At 41.6% G+C, this 22,835-nt stretch overlaps 1 protein-coding gene across 1 annotated transcript in view; it reads right to left on the reverse strand.

The window, feature by feature from the left end:
* The window catches only part of ctnna2 (catenin (cadherin-associated protein), alpha 2), a 333,673-nt gene that overhangs the window by 100,161 nt on the left and 210,677 nt on the right, over positions 1-22,835 (reverse strand). The window lies entirely within an intron of this gene.

Raw genomic sequence — 22,835 nt, forward strand, 5'->3', positions numbered from 1 at the left:
CTACTGCTGGCTTTAGGAAGGTGTAGACTTCACCTGATACACGCAGAGTCACAAGCTGCTTCATTTCACCTGACTGTGGGGAGTTTCACTGAACAAGCAGTGCAGAGCTTCTTGCTGTTTTAGACTTCCATGCTTTCCAGTAACAGCATACCAATCAACTAGTTAAAGTTGCTAAGCTACTATGACTCAATATGCCAACTGTGTTCATCGAAAAACGTGGTTAAGCAAGCCGCTCCACCTTCAGTTACATGTCACTGCTTGTTCATTTAAAGCATTAACCGTTTTTGCTTAGAAAGGCATTTTTAGGTAAATGCATACAGCGAATGTCCAGTTTTTCTCTCCGATTCTCAATGGCAGCTTGGTTTGGAAGTTATTATGATTAAAATAAATAAAGGTTATTGCTTTATTAAAAATATGCACTCAACAGGTGTCACTAAAAGAATAAGAAACAAACTTATTCCAAGTAACAATTGGGAAATGAAGAAAAACATAAATGTTCCTTAAAAGTGAAGAATTTCATGTTTTTAATACCTTTCAATCAGCTATTATGTGGAGTCAAAAGCCATCACTCTTTAAACTAAAAGAACAAATATTCATTCTTGGTAATTACTAGGCCCCTTTATTTTGACAACTGACAAATGAGAAAAAAATGTGTCTCGCGTTTGAAACCTGTCCTGTTGTTTACTGAATGGTGTGATTCATGCTGTATGCAAACAAGTTAACAGGAGAAAAACAAAACAAAGCCAAATTTGTTTGTAGAAATCCTTCACACGGCTCCTTTTATTCACATTTTTTTGTCAAGTTATTAAAAAAAAAAGAGGGGTTAGCAGGATGATCAACAGATTGTAAGACATAGTCATCTTCTGTCAAAGCAACACCAGCGTAAAATATTATTTGTATTGTTGCCAGGCAACCATCTGACAGTTCTGCCAGCATCAAGGCCCAAATTATCCTTGAAGGAAAACGTACATGTGATCACATGAAGTTCAATTCATTTATGTCTGCTTCATAAGAGGATTTTGGGGGAAAAACACTGACCACTCCAGTACAAAATGAGTCAAATAAAAAAGGGCTACTTTGATTGTACTGCTCCACGAGACTGCCTCCTTATCTCAGCGTTGCTTTTTTTGCCCTTTTGATAACGAAGTGGAGCATAATGCCACCCATCGACAAACAAACATGTAATGAATTAACCCTTGGGGGGTCTTAAGGACATTTATTGTCTTTTGCATTTTTAGTTTTAAAAAGACATCCACCTTGGTCCCTAATGGACATAAATGTCCATTCCTCAAAAAGTGCAATAAAAATCTTATGTATTAATATTTTTTTCCACTTTAAATTGGTCAGTCTTTTAAAACTACTTCTCCCTGAAATATTCATATAAAGTTTTAATTATATTTTCGTTGTTTTAACCCTTTAAATCCCAGTTTTACTTCATGAGCGCCCTGTTTTTTTAGCCCCCAAAAACAAAAAAACTCAATATTTAAAAAAAATAACATTTGAAGTAATATTTGATTGTTATTATAATTAGGCCTTTAGATGGACTAAAGATTGGCACCAAGAGTCATTTCGATCGCCTTTTTTTTTTTTTCCAGGAGCGCATTTCATAAAATGCACACTATCGACCACGCCCAAAAAGTGCAATAAAAATATTAAATATTAATTTTTTTTTTCACTTTAAATTGGTCAGTCTTTTAAAACTACTTCTCCCTGAAATATTCATATAAAGTTTTAATTATATTTTCGTTGTTTTAACCCTTTAAATTACAAAAAAACAAAAAAAAAACAACTAAAAAACTAAATATTTTCTCAAAAAAACATTTGAAGTAATATTTGATTGTTATTATAATTAGGCCTTTAGATGGACTAAAGATTGGCACCAAGAGTCATTTCGATCGCCTTTTATTTTTTTTTTCAGGACCAGAAAATGGTCTCCAGGCGGCAAATGCTCCTCCTCTAGGCCGAAATAAGTGCATGTTGTCGCGACGATCACCGGGGCACGATCACCGGGGACTGCTTTTTCCAGCCCACACGTCCGATACCACGTGACAACAAATACGTCATTTCCTGTTGACTAAAAAAAAAAATCCACCCTCTCATGGTCCTAGGGACCAAAAAATGGTCCCGCACGATCAGCGGGCGAAGCCGCTGCTGCACGCCGGAAATGAGGCTTCATTTCTGGCAGGTCTGTCCAAGCAGCCCGCTGTTTTCCAGCAGAGGTCAAATGTGAAGCAAGGGCGCCACCCGGTGGACAAATAAAAAAATTACAACTCTAAGGCCTGTAGTCCAAAACGAAACCTAAGCTGGAAACCTGACGATCCCTTTGACCGTAATTTTTCTGGCGTGAAAAATAGCGTTTATAATGGGTTTCAATGTGGACATTTTTGTCCAAAGGGACTAAGGTGGATGGATTTCTGTAACTTAGCCATTTTAGGCTGATTTAATGAATTGACACCACAATTAAAAAAAATAAGTAAAAAAAACATTCTTTGACAAATTTGGCTATATTCCACTCAACACAGTGAAGATGGTTTAAAGGAAAACCTGAACCCTTGGATCTTGCAGTGAGGGGACCCAGTGGTTCTATTATGCTGTGGAGGGTATTTCCTCAGTCTGAGTCCTTTATTTTATGATGAAACAGTTTGATTTGGATGGGAGTGGTGTCTTTAAGGATGACAATGCCTCTTCCATGGGGCACTGGGGCTGGGGTAGAGAGGTGGTCACATAATGGTTTGATGTGAATTGTAGGCTTTAAAATCACCAGAGTGCAACTCAATTTTGAAACAAAGTATCAGTTAACTGGAAGCTATTTGCATCAATGTGGTGACCAGAGACCACCACAGACAGTGAATGACACTCAGACTTTAAGCATCTAGGCAACTGGTTTGTGGAATATCGACAAGCAACCAACTTCAAGGGAATGCGCAACGTGCGAATGAATGTGCAACCAATTGTGCAAGTCTCAAGTCTGTCAACTGTCAAGGCCTCTTAAAGGCAACAGAAAGCTTTCCAGCACTTCAGGTGTAGGCAGCAGATTTCTAAGCCAAGATTTTAGTTTCTACCTGCTGGTTTATAGTTTAAAGACAGATAAATTTGAAAAATACTGGTGGCCACCAGTGCTCAGGTCCTTAGTCTCCTAATAGAGGAACACTTGGTATACTGAGGTCAAGGTCACTGAAATTCAAACTGAGACTGTAAGTAGATGCATCTATGGTTTGATTTTTAAAATCCTATGTTGTCTCATTCTCGTTACATATTTTAAAAAACTGCAAACCTCTGGTACAATTGGTCCTGTCCCATGTCTATAAATTCTAAATCTACATATATAGAATCTATTTTTCTAGAGAGACTTTAGTTTAAGAGGCTTATAGAATCAATGCAAACAGCACTGAAGCTGTTCGGGTGGCTAACAGTAGCTCAGACACTTACAAAGATAACTTGACTTTAGTATTCTCTTTACTGTGTCAACTCAGCGTTTATATCCAGGGAAGTAAAAAAGCTCACATCAGACACTCACCCCACGATAAACTGCTCTCAAGGTAAACACTGATTCTTACTTTCAGTGGCTATCGGGTTATAAAATTATAGTTTAGTTACAACACGGCCTCCTTTGCTGAACAACAGAGGAACCGAAAAAAGACTGATATTATGAACCTATGCACTGGAAGCACAACGGGGCAGTACATGAGCTCTGGTAGCTATTTTAGTGTAGTTATGTTACATTTGTAGTGAGCAGGCACCATGCGCTGGAAGTTAAAAGCAACTTGTGCGACTCAAATTCTTTTCTCCAGGCCTCACAGAAGACTTGACATTCAGAAATATACCAACTTGAAGACAAACAACCATGATCATGTAGTGTTTTCTTTTTGGGATTTGTCAGACTCAAAGTTCAACATGTATTTTTGTTGTGGACACGTGCTATTGAGCAGCGGTCCCCAACCCCCGGGCCTCGGACGGGTACCGGTCCGTGAGTCGTTTTGTACCGGGCCGCGAGAGTTGAGGCTCAGGTGTGAAATGTATGCTTTTCAGGGTTTTTTTGTTATCGTTTTTATCGTTAACTCAGTTTTCCTGGGTCTTTTCACGTGTGTTATGAATAAATTTTCTTTTTTTCGGTACTGGTATAGTTTTATTTTGTTGTATTTATCCGCGACACCTTAAAGGCCGGTCCGTGGCGCAAAAAAGGTTGGGGACCACTGCTATGGAGAGTTCACATATCTGTGAGCCAACTGATGTGTTTATAGCCAAACAAACATAATTCCCAGCGTGATTTTCTGTCTAATCTATCACCTGCTCTTAGCCAAAGGTTTTTGCTCATATAGATGTTAAGCTTAAAAAAAAAAAAGAGTAATTTATGTCCAAGCTTAGACTATAGTTAGTCTCTTTCTTATCAAACAGCAATCACACAATGCTGCATTCTGGAGTTTTGCAGTGCAATATCTGAAACTGACAAGAAGCAAACTGGCACATATAATTTTAACATCATGTTTGAGATTCACTTCTATCTGGCCCTAACCTGGCTATCTGACGTGCTTGCAGTTTTATTATATTTGCAAATATTGCTCTGAAAATGGCTTTTAACCAGTTTTCTGATTGATATAAGGGGAGGGGAGGAAATGAAGACAGCAGAGTTTCCTTCTATTACTAGACCCTTACACGTGCCCTCACGTTTTCATGTTAATGTACAGAGAAGAGGACACGACAGCATTAGTCATTGTTTTGCCTGAAGAGCCTAATGTGTCATTAAGGCTCCAGAGGGACGTGCAGGATTATAAACGCACACCATCAAAAATAAAAAGGCGTTTAACTGGAGCCTTTCTAAGGACACTTCAAAAATATTTGTATTATAATACATTAACAGACAAACTGAAGTGAAAGAGAAACATCATCATGGTGCAAATACTGTAAACGCCCTCGCTAAACAGTCATCTGATGAACAGGCACACTGATAAACCAAACCATGTTATTTACTAGAACTGGAAATCTCAGATGTTTTATTGCTCAGATCTCTGAACTGTTTAATCTTAGTAAAGAAGATTAAAACAGAACAGTGATGTCAGGTAAAGTTACGAAAATCTAAACGCGCATATTTGAGCTCTTACTGACAGCTAAGCAGCAGCAGAGTATTTTCTTAAGGCTCCTACAGCGTTTTGTGTGATCTTGAATCTTCAAGACGGATGCAGCAACGACACTTTTGACAACTACAATAAGTGAAAAAGACCATTACTGAAAATATGCGTCCCTTATCCTTTAATTACTCTTCCGCTTTAATATGTCAAAGCTTCCTCAACTTGAGATGAAAAATTTATTGCTCATGTTTTCTGAAAAACATAAAACACCCAATTAAAAAGACTACGCATGAATTCCTCATCACAAACTTTATATACAAGGCGGTCCCACGATGATGAATCATAGGTTAGCCGATGTGTCGGGCTCATACTCAGCTCAGCTCAGTCAAAACTGCGACCTTTGCTATGTGCGTGCATACGAGTGGTTAAAACCGCCTGAGTCACAATATGGGATTTATGTATCTACTGTGTTTATCTGAAAATCTATTTGACTTTCCTCCATTCTCGTCCAGGTGTGCCCTGTAGTGTAGGCAACAGTGCACATTCACGACCATTAAAAGCTTGACAACACATTTGGATGTTGATTGAATTGTCGCCAATATAGCAACATTGATTGCTTAGTTTTTGACCGCCACATAATGAAATGTGCATGTTTGGTTTTCTGGTAAACACAATTCCCCATGGTGCTTTGGCAACAATGTTCCCAACTGTCCCCCATCCATTATTCTGCACCCCCTGGTGTGCACTCATTCATTCTCTGTTGGTGAGAGGAGGACAGAAATAAGCATCTAGTGTATGTGGGGTAGTGGAGGCAGAGCAAGTGGAGTTATTCTTTCCAGCTCCAGAAGACTATGGTTATGTGTTCTGGTGGAAAGGCTGAGAGCTGCAAGGATGTTCACTCTTGCTGGCTTTTTCACAGTAAGTGTGTAATTGAGTAGTGCAGTGCACCACAAATGTTTCAGAGCACTGCCTGACCTTCAACGCTGTTACAAAGGAATAAGACATATATGGTAGCAAGAAAAAGCTTTTTTTTCTAATCTCCGCTGAATTCTTATAAAATGTGGACTGATCATACCCAGTCAAGCACAGTGTTACTAAACATCATAACACACACACACCGCTGTGCTCTAATGCCTTTATTAAACACACTGGATTAGAAACTCATAGCACGTCCTTTCACCACAGTTTTCCTCTTTCACTATAAACCTCATTCACATTTCTGACATGGATTGATTGAACACCCCCTCGTCAGGCGATTAAAAAAGTAAATTGTCTCTAAACCATGCATCGTGTTCGTATAATGTTTTTATCCTCATTTTTTCCCAATTGTTGCCTTTTTTAGGAAGTTGTAGATGTTTCTATTGGTGTCTTCTATTTGACTCTAAAGCGTGCTACTGGTGTGGGCTTTGTATGATGCCCACTCTCTGATGAGACAATTTGTCTCATTAATGTTCTTCAGTTCATGATGAGACACAATAAGACAATTTGTCTCACCACAGACAGGCTGCTTTTGCAAACTTTTGCACTTTCACACACCTGATAATGCCTCTTCTAAAATCCCTTGAAAGTTACAGCGATTGAGACATGACTCACACAAACCAATCCAATTTTCAGAGCAAAGACAGACATTGAAAGTACATGCATTGCTAAAGTTTATTTATAAGGACTCATAATTCCAATCTGATATCCTTAAATCCAAGACTCTACGTAGAAGATGTTAGCACTGAGGCTAACACCTGGTCAACACCTGGACTCTATTTGTTATGCAACTGAGACATAGAAGAAGTTTCATGTGCATTATATGTCTAATCAGGGAACCTTTGGCTATACTAATGTCTAAGATCAGAATCAGAATCAGAATCAGAATACTTTATTGATCCCTGGGGGAAATTATTTTTTGTTACAGTGCTCCATTTTAAACCAACATTAAGACAAGACAGACAATACGCTAACTAAGAATAGTACAATATATACATATATATACATACATACATACATAAGTCACTTATAAATAAATATTTGGAAAAGAAACATGTGTAGTTGTAGCAGCAAACAGTGTGTTAAGTGGATGCGTTGTACAGGGAGATGGCCACAGGCAGGAATGATTTCCTGTGTCGTTCAGTGGTGCTTTTCGGTAATCTCAGTCTCTCACTGAACGAGCTCCTGTGACTGACCAACATGTCATGGAGTGGGTGGGAGGTGTTATCCAACATTGTCTTTATCTTGGACAGCATCCGCCTCTCCGACACCACCTTGAGGGAGTCCAGCTCCATCCCCACAACATTGCTGGCCTTACGGATCAGTTTATTAAGTCTGTTGGCATCTGCGACCCTCAGCCTGCTCCCCCAGCATGCAACAGCATAGAGGATCGCACTGGCCACAACAGACTCATAGAAAATCCTCAGCATTTTCTGGCAGATGTTGAAGGACCTCAGTCGCCTCAAAAAATAGAGACGACTCTGGCCCTTCCTGTAAAGTGCTGTGGTGTTTTTAGCCCAGTCCAGTTTATTGTCAATGTGTACTCCAAGGTATTTATAGTCCTCCACAATGTCAACACTGACCCCCTGGATTGAAACAGGGGTCAAGTGTTTCCTGGTCTTCCTGAAGTCCACGATCAGTTCCTTGGTCTTTGCCACGTTGAGCTGCAGATGATTCTGCTCACACCACGTGACAAAGGAGTCGACCACAGCCCGGTACTCTGTCTCATCATCCCTGCTGATGCATCCAACCACCGCAGAGTCATCAGAAAACTTCTGAAGATGGCAGGTCTCTGTGCAGTGGCTGAAGTCTGTGGTGTAGAGGGTGAAGAGGAAGGGGGAGAGGACAGTCCCCTGTGGTGCCCCTGTGTTGCTAATCACCTTGTCAGACACACACTGTGGGAGACGTACATATTGTGGTCTTCCTGTCAGGTAATCAACAATCCAGGACACCAGAGAAGCATCCACCTGCATCGCTGCTAACTTATCACCCAGGAGGGTCGGCCTGATGGTGTTGAAAGCACTGGAAAAGTCAAAAAACATGACCCTCACAGTGCTCGCCGGCTGGTCCAGATGGGTGTAGACACGATTGAGCAGGTAGATGATGGCGTCCTCTGTTCCGAGACGAGGCTGATAAGCGAACTGAAGGGGATCCAGATGTGGTCTTACTATGGGTCGCAGCTGGTCCAGGATGAGCCTTTCCAGGGTCTTCATGATGTGGGAGGTCAGTGCCACGGGCCTGTAATCCTGGGGGCCACTGGGACGAGGCGTCTTTGGTACAGGGACGAGGCATGATGTCTTCCACATCACCGGGACCCTCTGCAGACTCAGACTCAGCATAAACAGTTTATGAAAGACTCCACACAGCTGGGGGGCACAGGCCTTGAGGACAAGGGGACTCACTCCGTCTGGTCCAGCAGACTTGCCTGAGTGAAGTCTCCTCATTTGCATCTCAACCTGGTATTGAGTGAAGGTGATGGGTGGGGGAGGGGTGTCAGGAATCTCACAGGAGGCAACATGTGAAGAGAGAGGCTGGCACAGTGGTGTGGCTCTGGATTCCAGGCTGACTGCAGGTGAGGTTGTGGGGGTGGGAGCAGACACTGTGGTGTCGAATCTATTGAAAAACAGATTCAACTCGTCGGCTCTATTCTCACCTCCCTCAGCTCCCCTGCTGTTGGTTGGCCTGAATCCAGTGATGGTCTTCATGCCCCTCCACACCTCTCTCATGCTGTTCTGCTGGAGTTTCCACTCCAGCTTCCTCCTGTAATTGTCCTTAGCCTCTCTGATCTTGTCCTTTAGTAACACCTGGACCTTCCTCACCTCCTCTTTGTTGCCCCCTCTGAAAGCCCTCTTCTTGTTGTTGAGGAGGGCTTTGATGTCCTTAGTCACCCACGGCTTGTTATTTGGGTAACAATGAACAGTCTGAGCTGGAACAATGGAGTCGGTGCAGAAAGTTATGTAGTCTGTGATACACTCAGTAAGCCCATTGATGTCCTCGGCGTGAGGCTCACAGAGTGTTTCCCAGTCGGTCACCTCGAAACAGCCCTGTAGTTCCGCTATTGCCTCCTCTGACCACCTCCTAACAGTCCTGGTGGTCACAGGTTCCCTCCTCACAATTGGCACATAGCGGGGGGTGAGGTGAATCAGGTTATGATCTGACCTACCAAGTGGGGGGAGGGAGGAGGAGCTGTATGCATCCTTGACGTTAGCATACAGTAAGTCTAAAGTTTTCTCTCCCCTGGTGGGACAGTCCACATATTGTTTGAATGTTGGTAGTGTATTGTCCAGTGATACATGGTTGAAGTCACCCGAGATCACAATAAAGGCACTCGGGTGCTGAGTCTGTAGCCGAGCTATGGCAGAGTGGATAGTGTCACATGCAGCTGTGGGGTTAGCAGAGGGGGGAACATAAACAGCCACCAAGATGACGTGAGAGAATTCCCTGGGTAAATAATACGGCCTGAGTCCAACAGCACACAGTTCAGTGTCCGGGCAACAAATCCTTTCTTTGATTGTTATGTTGGCAGGGTTACACCACCGGTTGTTAACTAAAACAGCAAGCCCACCTCCTTTACGCTTACCGCTAGCGATGCTGTCCCTGTCCGCCCGAACAGTGTGGAAGCCTTCCACGGAAGCATTCTCATCGGGAATGACCTGGTGCAGCCATGATTCGGTGAAACACATCAGGCTACACTCTCGGTATTCCCTCTGACTCCGTACCAGTGCTGAGAGCTCGTCGATTTTACTTGCCAACGATCGCACATTTCCCATCACGATAGACGGCAGACACGGTTTAAACCTCCTCCTCGCTTCGAGCCTCCGCTGTCTCACCGTCACCTTTTTTCTTCTCTTCTGTCCTTGACCTCTGCATCCCCGATGTGTTTTCCTCCAAATTTCAGCTGGTACTTCTGCGGGCACTTCTGCGGGCCTGGCCAGCGAGCCGGCCGGCATCAGGGCGATCAGCTGATCTCTGGAGTAAACAGTCCGTGCGTGTAGGAGATGTGCCGCGGTCCCGTTCCATGATAAAAGTAACAGTTCCACGGCCACCAGAAGAACAAAAACTCTCTCAATCCACATGATTGAGTAAGAGATAGAAAACGGAGGAAAATACAAGTCAGAAAAAAAAAAGAATACGTAAGAAAAAAGAGCTAAACTAAGAGAAAAGCAGGAGCGACTGTAACAGGCTGCACGCTGGTTGGCGCATGCGCACTTATATGATAAGGGTGAGATCACAGCTGTAATAGTCTCATATAAGCCGAATAACGCACGAAAGGATGTGACAGACTTTCCTTTTTTTTATGGTTACTTTGAAATGTTAAAAAAAAGATGCAAGGCTGAAATTTGATGTATTTATATCACATACAGAGGTCTACTGCCTGCATTTGTAAGTTAATGTTTTTGGCAGAATTGAGGGAAAATACATTTTATGTTGTTGGTCTTTGATTTCCTGAGGCCAAACTGTTGTGTATGTTTATTTTATGACATTTTTTGAGCAATAACTGAATAAATGACCAAAGCTTTTATTCTAGGAAACAAAGAAATGAGCAGACATAAAGAAAATGCAGGTGGTCAATAGTTTCCAAAGCCATTCAAAAAGACAGGGTGACTGCATTCACGTATTAAATGAACTACATAGTTTTTCTTGTTTGTTCTCTGCTCCTCCCTTCAAACAAATGCAATAAAAAAAACTAAAATGACAATGGAAAAAGAATCCCAAACTCGATGGCTGGTGAAAGAGATGAGGATTGAATATGGTAATTCATAGGCAATAACATGGCAAATAAAAGGAATGGGAAGATGAATCAGAGGGAAGAAAATAGAAGTCAGGTGGAAGGGGTGGGGGCATTAGGCATTGTGTCTCATTGTCTCCCAAGATCAATGTGTTAAATGATATCAATTCCGGCTCCTTGTCAATTCAATTAGGCAGGAGCGAGAGGTACAATTACTGTCCAATGTGGTTACACTGTCTGCAGCAGGCTTAAAGGGGGAGGCGAGCTGATAATGAGGGGGTGAGAAAATGTTTTGTGTCTGCGAGAGCCAGGGGTGGGGGATGATAATAGTGGTAACATGTTGGTCGGGTTACCAGCATATAATGGGTAGCTCGATCCTCATTAAGATAAGTTGTGCTCCCTCAGCCGTAGTGCCACAGATGGGCCAATTTGACTTGTTCTCACTAAGTGCATCTTAAAGAGGTGCAGCGGCAGCTATCAGATAGTTTGATTACAGGATACCCAAAAAGAAAACACGCTACAATGCCGACAGCTAAAAAAGGATACTTCGAGATCAGTCGTTCCGATTAGAATTTTCTTTTTACTCGTTTTAAATGAGATGATAGAGCTATGCTGTGCAGAAAAAGATCTCATATCATAATCTCATTAAAGCCTCTAAACTCGCATTAAACTACTAGGTACATAATACAGGCAAAATTCAGTCCTGAAGCACATCAGTAAATATTAACAGTCTGCATGTGACCATATATTTTCAAATGTCTCTGCACACAGACTCAAACAGGTCAGTTACCTGAAAATTGTTCCGGGGGGGTTAAAGGTCAACCAAAAAAGTTAGGAGCATATGTGAAGGTGGTATGCCCTTTTGTTATACCGTTCATCCATCACCTGCTGCTTATCATGCAGACCGTGGAACCTATCCAAGTTTATCACAAGGCTAACGCATAGAGACAGACAGACAGGCGACCGTTCGCATATTGACACCACAGGTAAATTGGAGTGAATAATTCAGCCGCTTTTCTTTAGAAAATGAGGGAAACATTGTCTGCAATCATGCTTCTTATGCATATGAAAAGACACAGCTCTTGTCATTAAACTGTAGTCTAGTTTTTTTCTATTATGCAGTTTTGTTGTTGGCCCATTGAAAAAATGTGCATTAAAAGGTTTTTATCTTATTCAGGCATATAATGTGGACAAAGGTCTTTATATAAAATGTTCCTGAAATTCTAATATGCAAGCAAATTGTTGTCATGTGGGAAAAAAAACAACAACAAAAAAGAAAATGTTTTAGAATTTCTGATGCATTAATTCAGATGAAGGATGAGTCATATTGTTATTTCTTTGTCAGTTTTTTTCCATTTGAATGTTTTCTTTTTTTTAAAAAAAAATTACAAGTTGTACATTTCAAATTATGTCCTAGAAAAGCTCTGACTAAATAAACAACATAATGAAGAAAGTTCAGTACACAAAAAAGACAGACAGGAAAAAAAATTGGACAAAGAAAAAACTGAAAATATGGATAGTCAATAAAAGTTTATCCTATGCAAAGTAGGTAGTAGTAGAAGTCTGCCCCCACAGTTCACTCAGAAGGAAAGTGGCTGTTTGTGTTCCCACCACTGCAGGTTGGTGAGCTGCATTGCACAACATACATAATTTCAATGATACTGACTGGACACATTTTATTTACTCCCTGTCTTGCAGAAATTTTACATGCTTCAGCTATTCTTGTGACAGTCTCAGGTAAGTTTTTTTTTTCTACACTAACTGATGCTGAAATGATACCAAATTGAAATAAAAAAGGAAAAGAAAGACTTGCTGGAAGCTCTGATTAATAGATGAGCTGCACACTAAGTGATGTCTGTAAAGACAAGCGCATAGGTTCAAACACTAACCTGTCTTTTTTTTCTTTTTTAATAAATGAGGCTTAATGAATTCAATAATGACCCAAGGCAGCGGCTCTTAGTCCTTGAATCCCTGTCGGCTTCATGTTACCCATTATCTGTTATGTTTCACTAATTATACACATCAGTTATCATTTTGAGGAGGGTCTACACAATGCTTAGGTAAATTACTGTCTCATCTATAATTAATTTTACTTTAGATTAACAAAAAATCTGGATCATACAGTTGCTTAACCAATTACTTATGATTAAACAAAGGGTTTTTTGTCACGCTCTTGATGAGCATGTCAGATAAATGGTCAATGATCAAATTCAGTACAATACTAAACAGTAAACACACACACACACACTTCGTAAACCATTTGCTTTGGGAGAATGAAGCAGTGAGTAAAGTTCTCATTCTAACCCTTTGGGCAGACAGTACGAGACTCCCAACCTGTCATGCAGTCCTTATATGAGAGCTTCAAGTCTCTTCTCCTCTCACATGGTTAACCATAGTATCTATAACTGTGCTGTTTTATCTTGGCAGTCTCTTGTCAGTTACAGTTAATGCAGCCTAGGAGGGCACTGCCTGAGGAGGAGCTGGAGTGCCTTCTGGCGCAAGCCCTCTTATGTTTAATGGTTGATGCCGTTTGCTTACTCCTCTCATTACACTGGCTCATGTTTAGACTGTGGGCCTGTCACTGGCTATTAGCATCTGTGGTCAAGCAGGCTGTGCATGAGAGGAAGCATCTGGCTTATCATCAAGTGCATCGTAAGTATGAAATGAACAGTTTGTCTGGGATGGAGCAAACACAGAAGGAAGTATTAACGCCCTGTGTGAAAGGCTAAATGTTAATTGTTTGATGGATGCTACACAAACACTAAATTCAGAGACTTCATGAAGAACTACAGAGCTCAACATAGTTTTTTTTTAAAGCTAAATTCACTAGAGCTCCCAGGCTTGTCTCCATAAATGATTGCTGCATTGTTATTCCTTTGAAAAGACACACTAAAAATACACACTGACACAGAGAAATGAGGATGACATGCAGCAAAGGGCACAAGCTGGTGTGCATCTTAAACCACTCGGGGCATGAGGACAATCCTCAGTTTAACACTGCACAGCCTAGCTTTTTAAGGTACACAAATAACATTGTAACTTGATGTAAATGAAAATTCAGGGTCAGGGAAGCAAAAACACAACAAAGACAGAGGTGGTGCCATTAAAAAAACAAAAACAAACACGCAGAGGCAGGAAAGAAAGGATATCTGGTTGCAAGTTTATTACCTCGCTGTGCACTTTGTTCGACAGCCAGATGTGAACAAAGCACATTAAAATAAAGAGTGTAAACACATAAACTGATTTGGTTTTAAGGAACACACATTAGGGGTATGTATGATTGAATGAATCTATTACAAGCTCAACCAAGCTAATAAACTGATAGTCATAAGCTTGTTCTAGAAAATTCAGACCTTATGTGGCCTTTACAGCCATAGTCTACAGATGCCATTAAGATTTTATTATCCATTTCCATTTAGTCAGATGCAGTCCAACGACACTGTGAAGCTCTGAACTATCACTGTCCATTTTCCCAAAAAAAGTCAGACAGCGGCTGAGCTGGTAACAGGAAAGGTGATGTCAAATTATAACAGGGGTTGTTGAGGGCTCTGAAGTGAATAAAATACTTGTGACATCCTGGCAAGATCTACCCAGCATGGGAAGATATTGGACTCTTGTGTTGTTTCCAAAAAGGTTTGTCTATTTGAAAAGACACGTATGTCTATGTACAGTGTGAAATGCACTCTTCAAAACAACCGCCCCAAAAAAGGAAAAAAGGAAACAAGTAGAAGCAGCGGAACGTTGAGGGTTAAATATTAAGTGCGTTGGGCCGTAAGCCAAGGTTTTAGGTGCATAGTTTCAGGAGAATAAGAAAAGGAGTGAGGGGAAATGTCTGGTTATCAGACAGAAAGAGAGAGAGTAGGGAATAAAAAAGTCTAGTCCTGCAGCAGCAGTATGGGGAGCTAGAGCAATGCTGCCTGCAGCCTCCCTGAACTGAATAGCAAGTAGTTTTGCGAGGGAGGTACTGAAGGAAGGGCAGCAGGAGAGAAGAGAAGGAAGGGAGGGAGAGGCTGAGAATAGGTTAGAGAGGGTGAGAAAATAAGAGAGCGGTGCGATATCTCTGAGAGCAAGGCTGTGGTAAAGAGAAAAAAAGCGAGTCAATGGGGTGAGAAGAAGGTTTGAGTATCATTGATGTACTTTTGTTTCACTGCAGAGCTGAAAAAGTCAATTTATCACACACACACGCACACTTGCCTATACATGCATACACAACCGTGATGCGGCTGTCTGGAAGTACGTGGGTTTGTTTTTTTTACTGTTGTTTTTTTTTAGTTTTAAGCTTCCAACGTAAAACCAATACTACAGAGCAGCTAGAACACCCACAACACAGCGCTATAGGTCGGTCCGGTTCAAGGACCTGTTATTAATACCTCAATACATAACCCAGTTTCATCATAAATTTCCTTTCCTGCATTGCATCATTCCATTCTTCACTCCTCCATAGTAAATCAGACCAAACAATGGTGAATTAAATTGCAAATCAGGCTCTAGTCTCTGTCAAAATCCCACTACTACTAGGTTTGCCTATGGCTATCATGTAATACAGACATATTCCAGTTACAGCTACTTTTAACATAAGAGTTCTGAGAATATATGATACTACAAAACAGAGATTAGTATAAGACTGTATACTGGAAATGCAGGGTATAGGTACCAAGTCAATGGAAAAAAGTGCAATGGCAGAGAAATAAGGAAGCAGATTGTTGTGTCTAGACATTGTCCACCGTCACACTTGCTGATGGCCTCGTTCCGCTCACCGTTCCCAACTGTCAAACCCACCATTCTGTGACCTTTTAAATATACAGTGTCGAGTACAGGACGACAAGTCGAAGAGGTAGCTCCAGAAACCTGAAGTGACTGACGTGAAAACAAGTTTTTTCAAACGCAGATGTGTTTGGTTTCCATTCCATCACTCACACGTTTGCTCAAACAAATGAGCCGCATAGGTAAAGTGAAGGTACAGTCGGGGAAATAATTACTTGGATCCCCTGCAGTCTCCAATTTTAATCAGAGTTTAATTTTAATAGAAAGAGACAGAATATCAACCAAAAATCCAAAAATCACACAAAAGTTATAAATTGATTTGCATGTCATTTAGCGAAATAAGCATTTGATCTTCCAGCAATGCATGACTTGGTACTTGGTAGAGAAAGCCATCCTGGCAAGCACAGCGGTGACATGGTTTCTGAGTTTCTGCAAAGAGGAGTGGGCCAAAATCCCTCCTGAGATGTGTGCAAACCTGGTGACCGACTACAAGAAACATCCTTACTTTTATGTAATGTGTGTTTCATTCTGGGTTTTTGATTGATATTCTAATCATTTCTTTGTAAGTGATCAAACTTACAATTTCAGCAGGGGATCAAGTAATTATTCCCCTCCGCTGTTAGGTAAGAGAGGCGGGTGCGTCGGTGAGTGGTGCTGGGTAATTCAGGTGACACAGCAGCCAAAGAAAAACACTCAGGTTACACAACAACAATTCTCCAGAGCCAGCTGCTCTTTGCCTTCAGTGTAAAATTGGTGGTTAGCAAGGGACACAGAGTGATATGCACATTTTTGTGAACCAGGCTAATGATGACTCAAACTGCTCCTGTGGGTGCACTGCAGCACCGTAGGTGGCACTAATCAGGGATTAGGACAGTTTGGAAAAACAGGGGGAAGAAAAGGAAAAAAAGAAAAAGAAAGAACGGCCTCAGGTCTGACAGCAGATCAAATACAAACTAGCTAATGATAGTGTGATAATACAGACATACCAACTGCTATTGTATCTGAGTCTGCTGTTGAGACAGTAACTGTGTAAATATAAACCGATACACTGTATAGAGCAAGACAACAGGGTGTTTCCTTGCTGTAATGATTGAGCAAGCAACAACTTCAAAGATCGCAAAAGCTGGCTGCACTGGTGGAATGATTATCTCTCCCACTGTCCTTTAATGTAGGCTTTGTGAGTCTAGCCAGGCACCAGAGCAAGCCACTAACAGAGTTGTTGCTATTAGCTGCAAGAAATAAAAAAAAGAAGATAAAAAAATAAAAATAAAAACAGTAAAGCCACAGAATATCCAGACATGATATAACTGCACTGTGTGAGGATGGATTGGGGGAAAGGATTTACTGTCATGGTGGGTGTTTAGAGATTGATGTCTTTTCAGAGGACATCCATTCTCTTCCTTAAGCTGACTTATAAAATGTATTCCTACAATGGTTACAGTTGTTGGAGCCCAACCACTATTTTCAGGAAATGATATGTAGACATCACCCTTGAAAATATTGGCCGTCATTTATCAAAGCGTCTTGGAAATGGCACAGATTCAAACACTCGGAGAGACATATGAACCTCTCTAGAGTTGATTTATTAAACTGTCGGACAACATCTAAATGAGCACTGATGTGATCACAGACTGATAAATTGATTCAGCTGTGGAAACAAGGGCATTCTGCACCAGTCTTTTATTTACATATGATGGACCTTTATTTATGTGAGCTTGGCAACTCTTTGTCTATAAAAACATTGGCTTTGTGCAGCAAAGACATCACTTCCTCCATGGTTAAAGAAAGAAAACGTCATAGCAAATGGTGTGAATGGAGCCCATGGTCCATATCTCCATAGGTTTGATTACGCTTTCAGTGTAGAATGTCATTTTTGGACAATGCTGCATATTTCAGACAATGCTGCATATTGGGTTTGGTATTCCAAACCCAATACCACCTAAATTATACTTAATATATGCAACAAGAGGCTTATAATCTCTGTGAAACCTAATTAACTTTTTTTTTGTTAAGTACAGTTTCTGGTCAAAGTCACAATATTGATTTCATTATATTTAAGAAGTCTGTAAAGTAGAGACCTTTCACATATTTAAACAGACAATAAGGATAGGTGTGCAGGTTATTTATTTATTTATTCTAAAATTGTATTAAAACAGTTCAGCAAACTGTCAAGCAATAAGTTGTGGTAGCTTGGGAGAGGCCAAATAGGAACTTTCTGAGCATAACATAGAGGGTGAAGTGTGCCCCTGGGCTGGTCAGACTTATTTTCAATGCTGTGACAGGGTCAGGTCTCTGTTGTGGGTTATCATCTTAATTATGCACGGCCCGTCTGGTAGACAAGGCTCTGGTGCAGGTGGGCAGCTGCGAGAGCCTGGAATTGATAGAAGAACGACTCGATGAATCACGCCGATACCGAGACGGCTTGGTTCGAGTGGTTGATGATGCTGGGCTAGTGTTTCGTAAAGGTCAGCGTGCTCGCATATAGGTGTTTGCATATTAAAATGACTCCCTAAAACCGAAGGTCTTTAACTTTGAATTCATTTAATCTTTAGTGGGTTGTCAACGGGTACATGGCTTTGTAAATAAATGGTGATTTTGATTCTCTTACAGACATCTAGGGTTGACATTACTGAGCGGGAGAAAGTCAATCATGCAAAACATTTTTAAGCAGTTAGACAGTGTGCACAAGACACGAATAAATGCACGCGAGCACAGAGACGGCGGAGAGGAAACGAGGCTGTGAATTTTTCTTCTTGTCAGAGGATTTAGCTGGCATTGTCTGCTGCCAGAGACAGCACTCTGCATATTAATCAAGGGTGCAGTTTTGAATCCACTGGTCTTATGATGTGATAACTATTGTATTTTTTCCTTCTATTGAGTGGGGCTTGGGGGGGGGGGGGGGGGGGGGGGGGGTGTCAGCATGTAATGTCACATTGCACAGATCTGCCATACTCCCTAGTTATCTGTACATTGTGCTTGTGGTTGGTATACATCATGTCATGATTGCTGGAAGATGAGAAATTATGTTGGCTTCTAAGGGTTGAGTGGTGCAATAAATTTGACACAAAGCACATTAACAGGACAGAACTAACATTTTGATAGTGCACAATACAAATCATTACTGCTGAATTTAATAGTTTTAGTCAGGCAAGATACGTGAGATTGCAGTATTCGCTTGCAACGTTTCGAAAGTCCTTTTATCTAAATGTGTGTTATCAAGTGTACATAAGAGGAAAATAAGGTCAAGGGGTGAGGTGAGTGACATAATGCAACATTAAAAAAACAAACAATTTTTATGGTGTTTTAAGGCTAAAACAGCTGAATAAGTATGTTAAAAAACACTTGTATTGAAACTAAAATGAATAAAACTCGTAAACCAGACAAAAATCAAAGAATTAACTTCCAGTCTTGCTTTCACGTGGTGAGTCTGCCTGTGTGTACATCATCACGGAGATGCATACAGTCTTGGAAGTACCTACTTTAGCGGGAACCATCACACACAGCATTCTGGGATACTTGGCAAGTGTTTACAGTATGTTTACCTGTCTGTCTGTGGACAGATATTATCAGCAAGAGGTAGATGTTCTTCCATCTAATCCAAGCTTTAGGCTATGTTTTGCTGCTTTTTTTGGACTGTTTTGTTGTCGGCCAACTTCAAAGAGAGAAAATAATAATGGCAGATTTAGCCATTTTCATGTTGTTTTGGCACATCACTCTGGACATAGTTCACTAAATAAATGACCAATTAGCAGACTAGACACAGGTAGTTTCGCTATGAAAACAATGTTTAATGGTAGATGGCCTAATACAGACGTAATCTGAGCCATTTTCTTAACAGTTGCAATTGTTGGCGACTGTGGGGGGTTTTTTATGCGTGTGTATGTGTTTTTATGGTGTGCAAAATGTCAGTTTGGCAGCTGTACCTGTCTGTCTATCTGCAAGTGGACAAATTTAGTCACCTCAACAGAGCTCCAATTGTGTAAATTCATTCAGCATATTTAACCTGACATCACAATAAAGGCAGAGATCTAAGATCAATATGGTCAAAGAATTTATCGTCCCAGTTGTTGTCTACTTTATAAATATTATCCATGTTAAACCAGTAGCTGTTTTCATCTAAAAAGATTCACGTCAATTAGGGCTTTGTAACAAGGCTACAATAATTGTTTTCAAATTGTAATCACATTTTTTCTCCCCCTGGATAAATGATAGCTTTATAACTTCAGGTGCAACACAGCTGAGGAGAATAATAAAATACTTGCACTGCTTACAAGACAGTGCACATTAAGAGCATAGAGGCAATTCGATTCACCTATGGATTGTGAGTGCTAGAGGCTACATCTAAAGCGCTGTTATCCACATTAATAATCAGTTGCAGCATAGATAGAGCGCACTAATTTCTCTGCTCCTGCTGTCTGAGTTTTGACACCAGTCTGATGTCTCCAGAGTGTGGCTTACTAATGTTTGCTTCCCTGCAGGTACAGATATACTGAGTGAAGTGGATTCTGCACACATTTCCATTGACTGTGGTAACTTGATTTATGACTGATATATACTATGTAAAACATATGAGAAAAAAAATAAATAAATAACCAGAGAGACAACGAGATAAATATCCCCACACATCCATACACTCATACAAACGTGCACAACAGCAATGGTGTCATTTGCTCCACATGTCAACAACTGTTACACTCTGACCCCTGAAATAAAATCACTGTGATATAAAATCCAACGTCAATTTACACCTACCAGTGAAATAGATCTATACCTTGATACAATTATGACAACTGCTGTTTGAAACAAAGGGGTTATCTATCAAACATTCCCCCGTTGTGGTTTGTATAAGCTAATTTTGACTTCACAAGAGGTCGACACAGCGAATGGCTCCGTTTGTTTGGAATGACCCCCAATGGATTTGTGTCTCCTCCAGGGATCGAACAAGGGATCTTTCACTGGACAGATAAATGTGTGAACAACTACACTTTAGAGCCACTAATGAGGTTTGTATAGTCAACCTTTTATTTGCCTTGACCAGAGTATTGTTTATAAACTCGAACGTTGGAAATTCATAAATTACAATTTTCATTAGTCATCATCGCCCATACTAAGAAAGGAAAAGAATCCCTTTCTAAACAGACACCTTTTATTGGTTCTTGCCGCCTACAATAAATTCAGAATCAGAATCAGAATCAGAATCAGAATGGGGTTTATTGCCAAATGTTGAGCAGGTTTACAACATTAGGAAATTGCTGCGGTGCTTCAGTGCAAACATGGTGTCATAAATAACACTTAAATAGACATGGAAAAAATAAAAGTAGGGATAAGAATTAAAAGTGCTACGTGGAAAGATATGTGCATGAGATATACATGAGATATATACATGAGAGTAAGAATTAAGAGTGCTACGTTGAAAGATATATACATGAGTGCAGGTGGTGATCAGTGCCAAACATGGAATGATACAGTGAACACAGCGTAGGGTCATGTGTTAGTGGCGGGGACAGTCATATGGTTATTGTTCATGTGTCCAACAGCAGAGGGGAAGAAACTGTTCTTATGGCGAGAGGTTCTGGTGCGAATGGACCGGAGCCTCCTGCCTGAGGGGAGCAGGTCAAACAGACTGTGTCCAGGGTGAGAAGGGTCAGCTGAGATCCGAGCTGCACGCCGCAATGTCCTGGAGGTGTACAGGTCCTGCAGAGATGGGAGTCTGCAGCCAATCACCTTCTCAGCAGAGCGCACAACACGCTGCAGTCTCTGTTTGTCCCTGATAGTGGCTCCAGCGTACCACACGGTGATGGAGGAGGTGAGGATGGACTCGATGATTGCAGTGTAGAATTGCATCATCGTCCGTGTTGGCAGGTTGAATTTCTTCAGCTGCCTCAGGAAGTACATCCTCTGCTGGGCTTTCTTGATGACGGAGGTGATGGTGGGCTCCCACTTCAGGTCCTGGGTGATGGTGGTACCCAGGAAGCGGAATGAGTCCACAGAGGTGATGGGGGTGTCAGTCAGGATGATGGGGGGGAGTGGGGCTGTGTGCTTCCTGAAGTCCACAATAATCTCCACTGTCTTCTGGGCATTCAGCACCAGGTTGTTGTGGCTGCACCAAGACACCAGACGTTCAACCTCTCTCCTGTAGGCAGACTCGTCCCCGTCCGAGATGAGCCCAATGACGGTGGTGTCATCTGCGAACTTGATTAGCTTGACAGACTGGTGGGTGGAGGTGCAGCAGTTGGTGTACAGGGAGAAGAGCAGAGGAGAAAGAACACAGCCCTGAGGGGAGCCGGTGCTGATGGTCCGGGAGTCCGAGACATTCTTTCCCAGCCTCACATGCTGCTTCCTGTCCGTCAGGAAGTCAGTGATCCACCGGCAGATGGGATCAGGCACATTCATCTGGGAAAGCTTGTCTCGGAGATGGTCTGGAAGGATGGTGTTGAAGGCAGAGCTGAAGTCCACAAACAGGATCCTGGCGTAGGTTCCTGGGGAGTCCAGATGCTGCAGGATGAAGTGTAGGGCCATGTTGATGGCGTCGTCTACAGACCTGTTGGCTCTATATGCAAACTGCAGGGGGTCCAGGAGGGGGGCCCGTGAGGGTCCTGAGATGGGAGAGAACTAGGCGCTCAAAGGACTTCATGACCACAGATGTCAGAGCCACGGGTCTGTAGTCATTTAGTCCAGTGATCCTAGGTTTCTTGGGGACAGGGATTATGGTGGAGGACTTGAAGCAGGCAGGCACATGACATGCCTGCAGTGAGGAGTTGAAAATGCCAGAAAACACTGGGGCCAGCTCGTTTGCACAGTGTCTGAGTGTGGCAGGAGACACGCCGTCTGGGCCGGGAGCTTTCCGAGCATTCAGACTCTTAAACTGCTTCCTCACATCTGCTTCATGAATATGAAGAGTTGTGGTGGGAGGAGGTGGTGTGAAATCCTCTTTTGTGTGGGGTGAGGAGGGGGGTGTTGTAGGTGAACAGAACGGAAATTACATTTCCACCTAAAATATTTCAAGAACAAGATTTAGCAAATCAAGTAAAACTGTGCAAAATGATTAGTAAAGACTTTCCAGTAAAGACGCACTTAACAAGCCTGGTGTTTAATATAGCCTAAAATGTTATTTTATATTGGAAAAGAAATTTGAGTGGTAGATAAATAAAGTTATCACCCTGACATAACATGAAAACAGTACACACACCAGCTCGTGCGCGCAGCCACACAAGCACAAGCACACTCAAATACTTGAGTGCAAGATTACAGTGTTTAACTACTAAGCTGATGTCAGTGTAATTTTATCAAGTGCTGTA

This window comes from Aulonocara sp. 'chitande type north' Nkhata Bay, linkage group LG6 (assembly GCF_057382095.1).
Source record: "Aulonocara sp. 'chitande type north' Nkhata Bay isolate Kocher_YH1m ecotype deep benthic linkage group LG6, A_spYH_male_GT1.1, whole genome shotgun sequence".
NCBI lineage: Eukaryota > Metazoa > Chordata > Actinopteri > Cichliformes > Cichlidae > Aulonocara > Aulonocara sp. 'chitande type north' Nkhata Bay.